We start from the raw sequence: 15,789 nt of genomic DNA, 5'->3' as shown, positions 1-15,789 counted from the left end.
CGGCGCAGATCGCACACGACTCGCAGCTCTGGGCGGTACCCTCTGGGGTCTCGGAGTCGTCGGGGAGCGCTTCGGGACGCGAGTGCGCGGAAGAGCGGCCGCCGAGCCTTCGAGGCCGCGACAGCACCCGGGTAGATCGCGCTGGGGACCCGCGGCCGTGGCGTGGCTGTGCGCTTGGGCAGCGACTGGAGAATCCCGCCACTTCTTCGTCTCTGCGCCCCGCGCCTCCTTGCACTTACCCAGGAAGAGCAGTTAGCTGGGGTGCGGGAACGGTCCGCTCTCGGCTGCAGCAGTCGCCGCGCTCTTGCAAACCGGTCTCGGAGCTCCGACTCGGCCTCCTCCAGATCCCCCGTACCGCGGTGCTAGAGCCAGGCGGAGAGCCTCGCCAGGGGTCCTCGGGGTTCCCGGAGTGTGTGTGTGTGGGGGGGGGGGGGGACACGTTCGAAGCTCTGCGCCTTAAAACTCCCCTCTGCCAGCTCTGCTCTTCGTCAGTGCCACCGAAGAGAACAGGACCCCTCTCCCGCGCGCACGCCCTCCTCTAGCGCTGCCCCCTCGCGTGCGCAATCGTTGCTGACCTGCAGACCCCAGGGTGGGGGGGACCCGGAGTCCTGCGGAGCAGCCCTGAGGGCCGGGGTCGCGTGCAGAACGAACGCGCGGCCAGCTCCCCGCACAGCCTGGAGTGCCCGGGGCCACCCGGACGGATCCCGCACCTTCTGTAGGTCCTCCCGGAGCTCGATTACAGATCCTGTCCCACGTCTCTCCTTAGAACACGCCAGTGTCAGAAGGGGAACGCTGCAGGTGATGGCCCGCGGCACTGGGACCGCTGACAGATTTATGAAGAATTTACAGCATCTGGCTTGGGCCCTGTGGGGACAGGGTAGGCGTCCAGCCAAAGAGGCGCTCTGTGGGCGAAAGTTCCCTCAGCCCCGTTCCTCCAGGCCCAGCCGCCGCTAGCCCACGGGCCTGACTCCCTTCGGGCGAGTATGTCCTCGCCACCACTACCCAAGCGAGGGCCTCTTTCCCTTAGCGAAGCCCCCGCCTTCGCCTTCACACCCTCCCCCGGCCAGCTTCCAGTCTCCTACTGAGTAAATATTTACCCAGGGAACAGGTCGCCCCTCTGAGGAGGTCTCCACCGGGCCCTGGGAAGGACTTTTGGCTTCTCCGTGGCCTGTGTCAGCTGCAGGCCTTGCTGGCTGTGTTTTGGTTGCGGTCTTAAATTTCTTTTAGGCGGAATTCTTCCCATCTCTATGTGATCTCTCAGGTCCAGAGCGGGCAGAAACCAGGGGGGCAATGACCCCAGCTGACCCTTACTCTTTCTAGCAGCCTTGCATTTCTGTGCCTATCTTATCCCAACAGGCTCACTGGCCCTAGAGCCCCCTCCCACTCCATTCAGGCTGCAATCCTCTCTCCTGTCTCTTCTCAGGCGGTAGATGCCCGCTGCTACCTGGCCATAGCGTTGAGTTCAGCAGTAGCCACTTTCTGGAGAAACCTCCTGACTTCTTTCTGTCTGTTGCAGCTTCTGCTTCTCCCGCCACCCAGGCCCCATTCTCAGCTCGCATTCCTTTCAAAAACCAAAGATTCTTCACCTACTCTTGGGAATGCTCTAGTTTGGCTTTGAATCTTCCTCATAACTGCTCACTCTGTGAGCCCGCGGGACTCTGGGGTCGCGGGGCACCGAGCTGGGGTTCACAGCAGCCAAGAACCCAAGAACACGCAACTAGGAGCCCAGCGACAGCCAAGTGCAGCAGGTGGGAAGGCAGAGATCAGCAAGGGAGAATGAGGCAGCCCACAAAGCTGGAGGAGAAGTGTTGTCAATCTACAGTCCCAGTCTCTAGGTCACTCTGGGCTGGCGCTCTGGAAGCGCAGGAGTCTTTGTCAAGCGCATCGACCCGCATGGGACACTCGCGGGCAGTCTGCTAGCCTGAAAGCGGAAGCCCGTTTTACTGATACTGCAGCCCCAGCAGCGTCTGTGGGACGCTGCTGGGAACACCCGGAGAGGGGCATAGTCGCAAGGAGACTGCAACTCACCTCCCGCGTCTATAGGGGGAGGGCGGGGCCCCTGTTCAAGATGCCTCCTCGTGCTCCTTTTTTCCGTGCATAAACCTTAGGCAAAATCTCCAGACTCCCTCAGATAGCGCAATCTCAACTAATTTGCACCCGAGCCTCAAGAAGCCACTGCTTTTAACATCAAGGATCACGGAAGGACCTCCGTTTTGTAAAATTGAAAGCGCTGCCACACAACAGATACTGGAAAATCAAACCTGGGTGAAATCTCTGTCAAGTCAAACTGGCGATTTTAAATATTTAAACGAATAAATAAACAAGCAGGCAAGTTTGCGTTTCTAGTTTTGGAACCTCACACAAGTACTTGATTGTAAAGTTTTCAGAGTCTGAATTCACTTTTCAAATATTCCCTACATGTAAAACTCAGAGAGTGTTCTTCCATAAAAGCCCGAGGACCTGGGGGCTACTGTAATTTTTTTAAAAAGTACCATCGATCATTACTTTTTCCTAGACTATTGTCATTTTCTTGGCCTGGGTTTAGTCAACCTCCCTGTGGGCAGAGCCGGAGCCACACCCGCTGGTCAGATCCTGGGAAGACCACTCCTTGGTGCAGAAAAAGGGCCAGCATGGTTGCCAAATAGAAGTGTCGGTGGTCTTTATCAGAAACAGATCTCTAGGTTTATTTAAAATGCCCCCCCCCGTTTTTAATTTTAGCTTACATTTCTGCATTAAGCGAAACGAAAGGTGTCATTAAATGCTAAATAACCCAAAGACCAACACTTACTTTAAATCATGCACAGAGTGAAAATTCAGCAGTTGGCAGGATCGCATGGCTTCTGGAAGCCAAATGAAGTCGTGGGAGGCACATACACACACACATGTGCGGGCTATGTGTTCACCTTCTTAGAAACCAGTCTCTTTCACACTTAAGCAAATCCTTCTTACAGTGGTTCACGGGTGGAGAGAATTCGCCAGATTTGAACACAAGGGCTACTCGGGCAGCACTGAGCAGAGCACACCAGCGAGCTGGCTTCAGCAGAGAACTATTGCATGCTCGTCCTTTGGCTCACCCTCGACCGCACGGTGCACTAGCTTTTAGCCACGTGAGGTCGGTTATGTCCACTGCACATGCCCGGGCCCTGCTGGGAGCCCAAGGGGCTATGGTTTGACCTCAAGTCCTCGATAAATCATCTGTTCTGGGGAGCTAGTCTCGGAACGGGGAAGGGGCTCTCTATCTGGCTGCTACAATGCCTCCATCTATGACTCTTTACCCCTAAAATTCCTTATCTTTCACCTGCCCTAGTCAACGGGTTGGACAGAGGTAGTATAGACCAGTAAGAGCACTGCTTTCCCGACAGTCCATGGAGGCCTCAGTGATACATTAACATACTTCGACTGCCATCTGCAAGGACAGTGGCGTTCATTTCTCACTTAGAGCTTTAACTTCAGTTTCTACACATCTGTCAGTTCCCATTCCCCCGTTCCCCTCGGCCCCCCAAATCTCAGGAGGTTCGTCTTTAGCGCCTCTTATATTCGAACCAACAGATTCCATTTGCTTATTCAGCATTTTATTAGCCTGATTTTTCCGTCTGTTTGCACTGCCCCTTGGAAGGTGTCAAACGCCCATTTTCAATTGTATTTAGTCACTCAGGTGCGGAGCCAGCCTGAAAGAGACAGCGGAAGGACTTTCCCGGACTACAGTGTCGCTCAGCAGGTCACACCAATCGGCGCACAGTGTGCCCCAGGGCCCTCCTCTTTGTGGGCGTGCCCCTAGTGAGTGATAGACGGAGCCGCCCGGCCCCACTCAGCCCAGCCCACGTTGCTGCTTAGATTGAAATGCAGAACTCAAGCCTCTTTCATCGGGGCACAGACTTCCTTTTACTCTTTCCTTTTGCACTCTCGCCGCCTCCTCCCGGGGTGAAGCGGAGGCACCGGCGGCCCAGAGCAGCGATAGACCGGGCCACTGAGGCCGAGCGAAAAGTTTCTTTCTGGGAGTGTCGAACTGGGGCCCCGTGGCTGTACTGCTCGGAGCAATGGGTGAGTGGCGGCGGGGACGCTGTCAGAGCCGGGAAGGGAGGGAGGGAAAGAGCGGGCGAGGGAGGGAGGGAGGGAGCGCCAGGGCGCGCACCACTGAGCGCTCGCACTTTACTTATTGACTTTGCTCGTGTTCCTACAAGTTGTAGGAACACGCTAAGGGTCAGTGGCGCGCAGCAGTTCAGGCTGATCGCTACTGGCTACTAGGTGCTGTTTTTTTCCGAGAAGTGAGCGGTGGCATTAGGAAGCCCCGCGGCCCCAGCGACACCAAATTTTGTTTCACATACTCGTCCACACGCCAAAAAAAGGGGGAGGGAATTCCACTAGTTTCCACTAGTTTCCCCAAGATCTTGTCTAATTGCTTAGGACCACAGGAGGGAACTAGGGGGATGGAGGGGGGGGGGGGTGGAGAGGCCCAATGACTTCAGCCCGCAGCAGGCGAGAAGGAGCGCGTTGCAGGCGTCAAAGCCGATTTCCCCGCCAGCCTTGGAGACTTTTGAACTCCCGAAGTTGCACCGCGTCTCACCAGTTGATTTGCCTGTAGCGGCTGCAGTCACCCCCAGAATGAAGGAGGGGCATCTGACCCGACCTCGGTGGTTGGGGTGGTTGGGCTAAGCTCGGAGACCGTAGAATTCGGGAGAAAACCCGGGTCCTGACTCCGGATCCTGTGCTCCCGCCCTACCTCCCACCCCCAACGCGCACGGAGATCGAGGCAAGCTGCTGTCCCGAACTGCGGGTGCGCGTCCCCGCGCGCCGTGTGTTCATTTTGCAGAGCCAGCCTTTGGGGAGGTGAACCAGCTGGGAGGAGTATTCGTGAACGGGAGGCCCCTGCCTAACGCCATCCGGCTTCGCATCGTGGAACTGGCCCAACTGGGCATCCGACCCTGTGACATCAGCCGCCAGCTACGGGTCTCGCACGGCTGCGTCAGTAAGATCCTGGCGCGCTACAACGAGACGGGCTCGATCTTGCCCGGAGCTATAGGGGGCAGTAAGCCTCGGGTCACCACCCCCACCGTGGTGAAGCACATCCGGACCTACAAGCAGAGGGACCCGGGCATCTTCGCCTGGGAGATCCGGGACCGCCTGCTGGCTGACGGCGTGTGCGACAAGTACAACGTGCCTTCGGTGAGCTCCATTAGCCGCATCCTGCGCAACAAGATCGGCAACTTGGCCCAACAGAGCCACTACGACTCCTACAAGCAGCACCAACCCGCGCCGCAGCCTGCGCTGCCCTACAACCACATCTACTCGTACCCCAGCCCCATCACGGCCGCGGCCGCTAAGGTGCCCACGCCGCCCGGCGTGCCCGCCATCCCCGGCTCGGTGGCCATGCCGCGCACCTGGCCCTCCTCTCACTCCGTCACCGACATCCTGGGCATTCGCTCCATCACCGACCAAGGTAGGAGCTCTCGGGCCGGGGGATGGAGATGTGCTCAGACTCCTTGGGAGCCCTGGTTGGGGGTCTGGCCTCTCGGGTCTCCGAGCCCAGGCCCGCGTCCGTCTCACCCACCAGGCGAGGTTTCTCGCTTTTGCAAACGCAAGGAGTCCTTCCAGGGCGGGGGGCGGGGGGGCGAGGGGGGTGTCCTGATCTCATTAACTTGAAATTCATGCCCTTCCTTTCCTTGCCACACACAGTCTCCTGCCTCATCTCAAACTACCAGACCCATAACATCCCCCCAGTCCCAACACATGGTTCGCATTTTCCATCCTCCCCCGCCTCTCGCGCCGCCGCGGCCTCAGACTGGCTCGCTCGCTTGCAGCGCGCGGCCAGGATCCGACTTGGGGAGCAGCCCAGCAGGCCCGAGCCGGCGTGGGGCTGCCGGCTGCAGACGCCGCTGCGGGCAGCTTGTTTGGGGATCACTTGCGGCCGCGAGGAGTCGGGCACCCGGTAGAAATTGCCGTATTCTTCGAGGATTCTGGCAATCAGGCCAAATTTGCTCAGGCAGGAAGTTCAAATGTCACCTAATTGGTTTCATTCTTATGCTTCGCTTCATTTTCCTCGGAAACAGAGGTCCCGACGTTACTACTAGTAACTTGTTACTGCAGTCGCTCACTCTAGGACTAGTTTTCTTCTTTATTTCTTCCCTCCCTGCCACTTTTTTTTTTAAACCATCCCCTCCCTTGACAGGTATTTATAGATTAAATACTATAGATTATACACACATGGATGTATGTACACATATGCATGTTTATACACACATATAAGTATTTATTCATACATCTTAGTGTTACCAACGACCCTATACAACTGTCTTTCCTGTTTTTTCTCCTTTCCCAAATCCTACAACTTTCCTTACTGTCTCCGCTCTCTGGGAATGCAGGGACATTGAGTCCCTTCAAGTTTTCACCGGGTGCCACCCCATCGGTCCTCTTTCTTTTCACCCTTGACCTTGCAGGGTTGTGTCTTTTCTACTTGGTAAGAACCATTCCCCCAGTACTTAATGCTCAGTCTGGCTTCAGCGGGAGACTCAAGGGGTTTGTTTTCTTTTACTGCGTGTTAAAAAAAAAAAAAAGCAGTAATGTCTTCCTGGGTAGGGAGAAGAGAAAGTAAAAATGCTTTAGAGGCAGAATTTAAGTAATGAAGAGATAAAGACCCCATCTTCTTAATCGCCTAGCCAAAAGTTTAAAAGTGCAGAGGAAAAATTAAATAGGAAAGTTGGGGGAATAGTTCCTTTAATTATTTCCTGCCTTTCTCAGCTGCCACCACATTGGCACAATTATCTTTTTAAGTAATTAAAGCAGAGCCCTGATTTCTCATCATCTTGTTTTCTGTGACTTAAGAAGATTGTTCTAAAAGCTTAGTTTTGTCATATTCAGAGCTGGTTAAACATTTCGTTGGAGAACGTTTGTCCTTGATTTATAGGATAAACTGACCTCACTGACATGTAAAGGAAGCCCCTGTTCATGGGAAAGTGTGAGATCAGCAGAAATGGGGGCTCACAGGGGATCTCAATTTCTAAGATAACTTTAGGCTTGTGCCCACCGACTGTCTTATGTCTGGAAAGGCAAAAAGAGACAGGCAGTTCTGGGCAAAAACACAATTTCCTGGTACAAAACGGAATACAACCTAATTCTTTGGAGAGGGGGAAGCATAGTGAAAAAAGACTGACAGAATTGAAAAGAAAACTTTTACCCCCTAGGGATCCTACAAAAAGACCAAATGGTAGTTGGGAAAGATTGGGCAATGGAGAAGAGCAACTTTTTATTCTAGATTCTGGATGCCAACTTTAAACAGCCTAACAAATTTGTATATGTAAATTTATTATTTTTTTCAAAGGATCCTTTCTACAAAATGATTGTCACTTCTGAGGAAGTGTCTAAAATCAAGTTGTAGTGGCTTTGTCAAATTGCTTCTCCACCTATAGAACCCACAAATTCAAAAACAAATTGCTGACTGTTTTCAAATATCTTATTTAAAAAAAATTGCATTTGTTTGTTTAAGATGACAGTGATTCAATATCACAACCATATGCATTGTGGTAATCGATATGAGTCATATAAATTTTCTTTGCATCTCTATTAAGAACAGTAAGGAAAACTATTTTACTCCTTTTTCAAAACACTTAATTTGAAGATGTTGTGTGCATGAGGCCCTGGTTATATGCAGAGGGGAAGGTGTACCTGTCTTAGCCTTTTACTAATGATCTTTGTGGCATTATAGTGGTAACTATTTATCTTTTGAGTCATATGCACATAACCTCACATATTTATTGTATGGAGATAGTATCAGGGGTGGATATACACAAGGTATGTACACACAGGACAGAAGCCTTTGCAGGAATAGTTTGCATGTGTATTGTGCATGTGGCATCATTTAGTTATTTGTTTGCAAAGGACTTTGCAGGTCTTTTGTCCCATCTGTTAACATAAGTACTAGAATTCCACAATAAATTGAACACTTTTTTTTTAGATGATTCTGAGCACTAGCACTGGCAGAGATAGACCAGGAAACCCACCTCTCCCTTTTCAGATTGCGTCAGACCCAGATCTTTGTCAACTACCAGCATCCCCAGGCTAGCGTTCAGGAGGAAAATCTGCTTCCAACAGGTTCATTCCGATTGAGAAAAATTTTGGGAAAACTCTCGGGATCTTTCCACTTGTTTCCCCAGACTAGCGAGGAGGGGAGGAAGAAGCCAAAAGTCCAGATGAAAAGGAATCAAATTCTCTCCCAGGCCTTTGCGAGAGAGTTGGGAGAGGCCCACTCAGAGAGGCGAGTGCACGTCCCAGGCCCTGCGCTGAAAGTCGGAGAAATGGGGGGGCGGTGCCTGGGTCCAGCGCTCCTGGGAGGCCAAGGTCAGGCACGAGGCAAAGGACGTGGGAGCCTAGTGCAGCGGGTCACAGGTTCGGGTCTCGTCTCAGGAGGGGGCGCGCTGGTGGACTGTGTGGCCTGACGCCTTCTGTTCTTCCCCAGGAGTGAGCGACAGCTCCCCCTACCACAGCCCTAAGGTGGAAGAGTGGAGCAGCTTGGGCCGCAACAACTTCCCCGCGGCCACTCCGCACGCGGTGAACGGCCTGGAGAAGGGCGCCTTGGAGCAGGAAGCCAAGTACGGTCAGGTGAGGAGCCCAAGGGTCGGGGGGTGGGCGCGCGGCCGCGGGACCGAGGATGCCACGCTCGGGCCCCTTGCGGACCCTGCACTTAAGGGAAGGGCAGGTCCAGGCCCTCCTCGCGGCGGCCCAGCGCGGAGAGGGTCGGGGCCCCAGGCCCCTGAGGACCTCGAGGACAGGACTCCCGCCGCAACGCCCCACTAGAGGCTCCTCGAGGTCTGGTTTTGGAAGCACCCCCGCAGGCTCCCGCCCAACAAGGGGCCGCTGGAGGCGGGGGGCGGGGGGGAGGCCGCGCGAAGCCCTCGGAGCTGCGACCGTCGGGGGCCCGAGTGTCCCCCGGGATGCGCGCGGGCACGGGCGGCGAAGCTCGAGGTGAACGTGGCGGACCAGGCGACCACGCGGTGCTCGCGTCCACTCCATCCCCAGTCCAGCTCCAGGCACCCCAAAGTATCAGCCTGGCAGGTCCCGTGCCCGTGAGAAGGGGGCGACCAGATCAACCGGAAAAAGTGACCATTCCCCTATGAAAGGTCACTTAGTCATCTCCCAAGGGAGGCGAGCGAGAAAACCTCAAATTACACGCACTGGCTGCGGTGTGGACCTTTTAATTTTTCTTTCCCTCTATCCCTCCCCTGACTCTCAGAAAGAAACAGGGAAACACCCGAGTCTTTTTTTTTTTCTTTTCTCTTTCCCCTTCCTTCTTCCCCTGAGCAACACTGAACAAACACAATAGCAAAAGCCAGGGGGTTTAAGTCTGAATTAAAGTCACCACTCAGGATGGAGTCAGGAGTATAAAGTTCTTAGAAAACAAACACAAACAAACAAAAGGGCGGCAAAGCACCCCAGGTTTCACTGGTCAGACCTGGGTAGCTTTGCCGGTTTCTTAACACTAATTCCCAAGCCTCCAAACACCCAGTTTTCCTTTTGATCATGTTGAGGTCTTCGTGTCAAAAATCAACATTTAAAGTAAAATAGAACTTAAGTCTTACTAACTTGGTGGTGGTGGTGGTGGTGGTGGTGGTGGTGTGTGTGTGTGTGGGGGGGGGGGGGGTAGGGATGCCTAATCTGTATTTTTTCTAACAAGTCTCACTTCTACTTTCTCTCCCTTACTCTGTTGAGAGTCCAGATAAGTTTTAATAGATCTCCCATGAAAAAAAATCACAGAGTAACTGCAAGGAAAGCCCCCTTCCTGAGTCCTTCTACTGAAACTAATACAAGTGAGGAATTTTAAGAAAGTTTTTCATTTTCTCTTACAAAAGGGCCTGTATTCTTTCTTTCTTTCTTTCTTTCTTTCTTTCTTTCTTTCTTTCTTTCTAAGATTCAATGGTTAGGCACCTCTACCACATACATATATACCCTTTAGGCTCTCTGTTTTTCATCAAACAAGAACTCTCAAGAGATATGAAGATCCAGTGAGATAATGCAAACATGGATGTGTGGCACATGATAAGCATTAAATATTACCTTTGGTTATAAATGGCAGTTAGAGATTGATTTCTCAAAAACAAGCAACTTTTTTGGGTGGGGGGAGGGTCAGGGCATGTGTTGTTCAGAGAGCTTAGAGTCAAAAAGTGGCACGGTATTTTGTTGAAAATAGGAATGACTATAAAACACCTTTATTTAACAGGTGTTCAGTAATTTTTATGAGGTCATCATTTTCTGGAATAGCTTCATGGAGTATAGAATAGAAAAACAGTTTGTAATTCTCGTGTATTTCACGATCCTACTTTATATAAAACACAGTGTCAAAATAAAAAAAATCTGATGATTAATTTTATATTTACTCCCTTGAATTAAGGTCTTGTACATAGAATTGTTTAGAACTGGTTCATTATACATGTACTTGACTAAATTCACTGATTTAAAATAAAAATAGAAGTTTCCAATTATGTACTTCGTATATTCTGAACATTGAAAATAAATTGTATTTAATATGCTGAATATTAAATGATCAAATTATAAGATTTATGAAAAGAAGTGGTTAGGTAAAATAAACAGGTTAAATTTTTTCTCCAAAAGAAAAGGCTATAGCAAACTTAAATTGAATAATTCTTAATTGCAATATGCCAAACCTCTACATCATTATGTAGTAAGATAATTCAAATGATGTAAAATTTCTGAACTTGAAATGTTTCACAATCAAATCATTAGTTACTCATTACAATGTTCAAAACAGAGTTTAATGATGAAGGTATGCAAAGTAGGTGCATAGCTCATGCTGTCATTTTGTGATCAGTTTTAGAGTATAGACATTGATTTCCTCGAGGGCAAAATCATACATTAATACTTGCTCATAAGCAAACACACACAGGCAAAGCAAACATATGTGTTTGTCTTACCATATATTCAAATCTCAATTTATTTAAGGGTGGATTGATTTTTAAAGGTTATTTTTCAAAATATTATAAATATGTACTTTTTACAAACAAATGTAAATTCAGGTAACATATTTTTCTCTATTTGTATAGAGTAAAATTTGTATTTTCTATTTGTATGGACAGAATTTTAGTCTCTGGCAAAGATAAATTTTTAAAATTTTGCACGTAACATTTTAAGTGAATTCATCATTGTTACTAAATAATTCAATATTATATGTCCCCAGTTTCATTTTTGTATATAAAGGAGGATATTGAGAAATCAGAATCACAGGACACATAGCACACACTTTTCCCAGAAGACACCTGTAAAATTGCCAACGGGGCTGAATTAAAAACTGATTGCAGGTACTATTGATTACTATAATCTAGAGTTCCTATTTTTAGCTTAAACTGTAAAGAAAGATGTCCGATTGCTAGTAATTAGAACCTTATGCTCATTTCAGCTATGCACATACCGATCTTTTCTTTTTGAAATACTGACTTAAAATATTCCACTGATTATACAATTAATATTTCACAGTAATTTATATTTTATATCAGGAATTCTTTTGTCTATTCCATTTTAAGTTAATACTTTCATAATTCTTTAAAAATTTTCTATTTCCTTAAAAAGTAGTGCATTTTTGTTTTAATTAAAGTAGTATATATGGTAGGCCTACAAACTAAGTTATTTTGGGTTGTGTATGCTGATGCAACAAGTTAATATGGCATTAATTACAAATTTAGATGTCAAAATATAAGAGTCTAAAAATATAAGAATATAAAAAGTGTTTGGAGGCAAACATTGAAAATACTTGGATTTGGAGACAAATTAATTTGAAATTCTTACAAAGCATTGATTTGTACAATGTACTTGAAACAGTACTTCTAAATCTGGAATATAATTCCCAATGTGCTATTCTAAATAAATTGAATCCCATGGACATATTACTCCCATGAAAATTAAAATGAAGTTGTACTGGGGTTTCTCAGCATATCAAGGCTAAATTTGTGTAGAATAATTTATAGTTTTGTAGAAAATATTTTAGAAAATTCCAATAGTCTTTGAAATTCATAATATTCTCTATTGTAAAGAAAATTATTTGACCTGGTTAGCTTTAAACTACCAGGTCATGCATGATTACGAATCAGTAAACCTTTTTATATAAAATGCCAAAAATGCAATCAATTAATTTTTTTCAAGACTTCATCAATTTTCGTGACATTCTGGAAACAAAATTAAAAAAATATTATGCTATATTACAGTTTTCTCTTACCTAGAGACATTTAGATCTACAATGTGGTTAGCAAGCATAATTAAGAAAGATCTTTTTCTGTGAGTGTTGGTACCATATTTACACCCATCATTCATTTTATCTGATTTGTTTTACAAGGTCATTGCTATTAAAAATGAATTAAGAAAGATAGAATGAATTGAGAATATAATTTCAATATGAGAAAAAATCTTATTTTCATGCATAAACCTTATTCTTACTATGATAATGAGGTTGACATTCTACGTGAAGCATATTCCCACTGTGGCTAAGTCTTATTTAAAAAGTCATTTAAAAATAATTCTTCTATAAAATCATTTTTTTTCATAAGGGGAGGATCAGATAGAATTGATGAGTGGGTAAAATATTCATCAGTTCATGGGTAGAAAGCCTGGCACTACCTGTCTGCATTTTCTTCAAGAGAGAAATGTTGAGTAGACAATTCCCAGAATTTGAAGAAAATTCTATGACCTTTAAATTGCCAGACAGTTGTCATACCAGTTTTTTTCGTGGTCACCAATGTTTGGATACGAATGCATTTCCATTTTCTTCTGGAGAAGGGGATAATAAATGGAATGACCATAAATCAAATAATGAAATGGTTATGTTAGAACTTTATTTACTTTTTCAACAGCTTTATTCACTTTGCTTACTTAAAGTGTAATGCTTGTTCTGTATTAAAGGATGTCTAGGTGTTTTTCTTTTTTTCTTTTTTAAGCAAGTATATCACATCTTTTGATTTCAAAAGTCTGCACTAACAACAGCATAAAAATGATTATGAAATGCGAATGATGTGTCCTATTTGTGGCAATAAATGATTAAGACAAGTTTCTGTCCTCAAACTATCTATATCCTAGCTTTCTGACTACACATATTTGTAGTGAATATTCGTCAATATTCACTTTAAAACATACTTTTAGAAGACAGGAAATCCTGCATTTTTAATATTTTAGAACAAATGAAAAGTCGTGCTTTCATTATTGTGATAATCCTAACTCGACTATATTGCATCATTTCTCATTAATGTCAGTGGAATAAAATCTGCCTTTTGGTAAAAATATTCAACAAAATAACTTTTTCCAAGATATGTAATTTGGCATATTTTACTTTAGATTGGTAAATTTCATTTTCAAAATTACCTAGAAGACAGTTTGCTTCAGGGAGGCCACATGAAGAGTTCTTTGGAGAAAATGTTCTCATGGTTTTCATGAAGATCCACATGAATAAGCAATTGAGGGATTTCTTATTTATGGCATCTTTAGGTAAAGCTATTTTCAAAAATGAGATTTCCATTACATGCCCATTGCGGGGGTTTCATTTGGAAAATTTGTTTACTCTTCCCCAGGGATTCCATATGTTGGTTGATTTATAAATCATATTTACAATCCAATTAAATAGAGTAATTTAGCATGTTTGCTCCTACTATATTTATGGTGTACATTTGGTAGTTTCTACTCAGCCTAACTAGCTCTTCAGATTAATTGCATGCCCTTCACTGAAAACATTAAACAGATTTTGGAAATTTAAGTCATGTACTACTTTTACTGGAAAAAATAAACAAACATCAATGCTACCTGTAGTTGTTTGCCTTTGCAGTGGAAAATTTTACTCTTTCAGTGATTGCTTCATAAATAACAATTAATTTACGCAGTAGAGATTTATATCTTTTACTAATGTCCCATTTTAAAATTAATAGTGAGAAATTGATGTGTTTATAGAGGCACTTGAGTAAGTGAACAGTGAAGGTGGCAGGTATGTTTTAAAACATGCTTGTTCAATAAAAACAAAAATTAAGACAACTTGAACCTCTCACTCCCCAATCTAGGTCATAATTTAACCTGAGGGAAGGCTGAGTTATTTTTATACTATTTATGGTTAAAATGTTTTTTTGTTCTGCTCTGTTTTGTTTTTAGCAAACACTTTGCCTCATCTTGTGAAATTTTTTAATTTTTTAAAAAATTTTTTGCTTTTTGGGTTACACTCGGTGATGCACAGGGGTTATTCTTGGCTCTGCACTCAGGAATTACTCCTGGCAGTGCTCGGGGGACCATATGGGATGCCTGGAGTTGAACCCGGGTCGGCCGCGTGCAAGGCAAACGTCCTACCAGCTGTGCTGTCGCTCCAGCACCATATCTTGTCAATTTTTTCTGAATTTCCTTTCTATCCTTTTCTGCATCATAGAAAGGACTGCATCACTAAAATAACCAAAATATAATATAGTGCATTTTTGAAAACATTGAGATATTTAAAACTAACAGGAATAAAAACATAAAAAGGCAAATTTAGTACCTAAAGTATGAGAAACTGGACAACTACGGAAAAAAAATAATGGTTTCTAACACTTGACAAACAAATGTAATTATGGAATAAGTAAGCTACCTGGAGGCAAAATGGGCCCAAATCTAGTGTTCTGTCTTCCCCTGTATCTGAGAAGTATTGTTTAAGAGCAAAGCCTCCCCAGATTGGTTTCTTTGAGGGTAATATTCCAAGGGGAATGTCTGAGCGAAAGAAAAGAAAAAAGTGTTCGGACAGTGGGACTGTAGGCATTGCAACAATAGCTGAAGAATCTCAGATGCAGCTAAAACAGGAGAAAACTGCTCCAAAGGCACAAGAATAAGAAGAGGAAAGATAAAGTCAGCATTTCAGAAGGTCTATTATGCACAATGAAATGTTGCACAGGTTATTAAATTCCACATATTCTTATTTTATGAATTTTGGTGCATGTTGGCATGAACAGTAAGATATGAATTAATGCTAGACTGTAAGAGACCAATTATAAATATCTTTCAATATTGAATTGATATAATTTCTCTTAATTTCTTATAGGCTAATGAGGAAATTCTAAATAAAAATGATAAGAACTGTAATCTCTGTGGAATGTTAGATTTTTTCTGCAATTAGATAGTGTTTATATTCATCTTCTGAGAGCCTTAAAGTGTGTCTACTTTGAGCCATTATCAAATTAGAAGGTGGATGAGGAGATATAATCTTTTTTCTTAGCTTACTCAGTTTTTGTTAATTATTATTATTTTTTGGTTTGGGGGCCACACCTGTATGTGTCTTGCAAAGCAATTACCCTGTGCAATGTACTAGCTCTTTACACTGCCATCTCCACCTTTAAAAAAAAAAATTCAGAGGGGCCTTTTCAATAGGGGCAACAATCCAGGGTCTCACACATGCAAGGCATATGCTTTCCCCAGCCTGGAATAGAGGGTTTTAGAAGTTAAGACACAGAATGAGGATCTAGATTTTAGAGCAAGAAAACAGTTTGTTATCTCTAAAACTAATCTTGTTTGAGATTAAATTGTGCCTATCTTTTAACTCATCAGTAAAAGCAGAACAATTTTCCACAGAGTAGCCTGCATCAGATAAGAGTGATAGTTTCTTGCCATTTTTTTGTTGGGCTACACTCAGTGCTTAGTCCTGGCATGAGAAGGAACTGTATGTGGTGCTAGGGATCAGACCTGGTTGGCCATGTGCAAAAAAGTACCCTACCTACAAGTTTACCCCTGATAATTTCTTTTAACACAGGATTATGGCCTAGAGTAAATAAATAAATTCTTTAATCATATTTCAGT

Source organism: Sorex fumeus, unplaced genomic scaffold, assembly GCF_029834395.1.
Source record: "Sorex fumeus unplaced genomic scaffold, SorFum_2.1 ptg000098l, whole genome shotgun sequence".
NCBI classification, from domain to species: Eukaryota; Metazoa; Chordata; class Mammalia; order Eulipotyphla; family Soricidae; genus Sorex; species Sorex fumeus.
Note: the sequence above shows the minus strand (reverse complement) of the source record.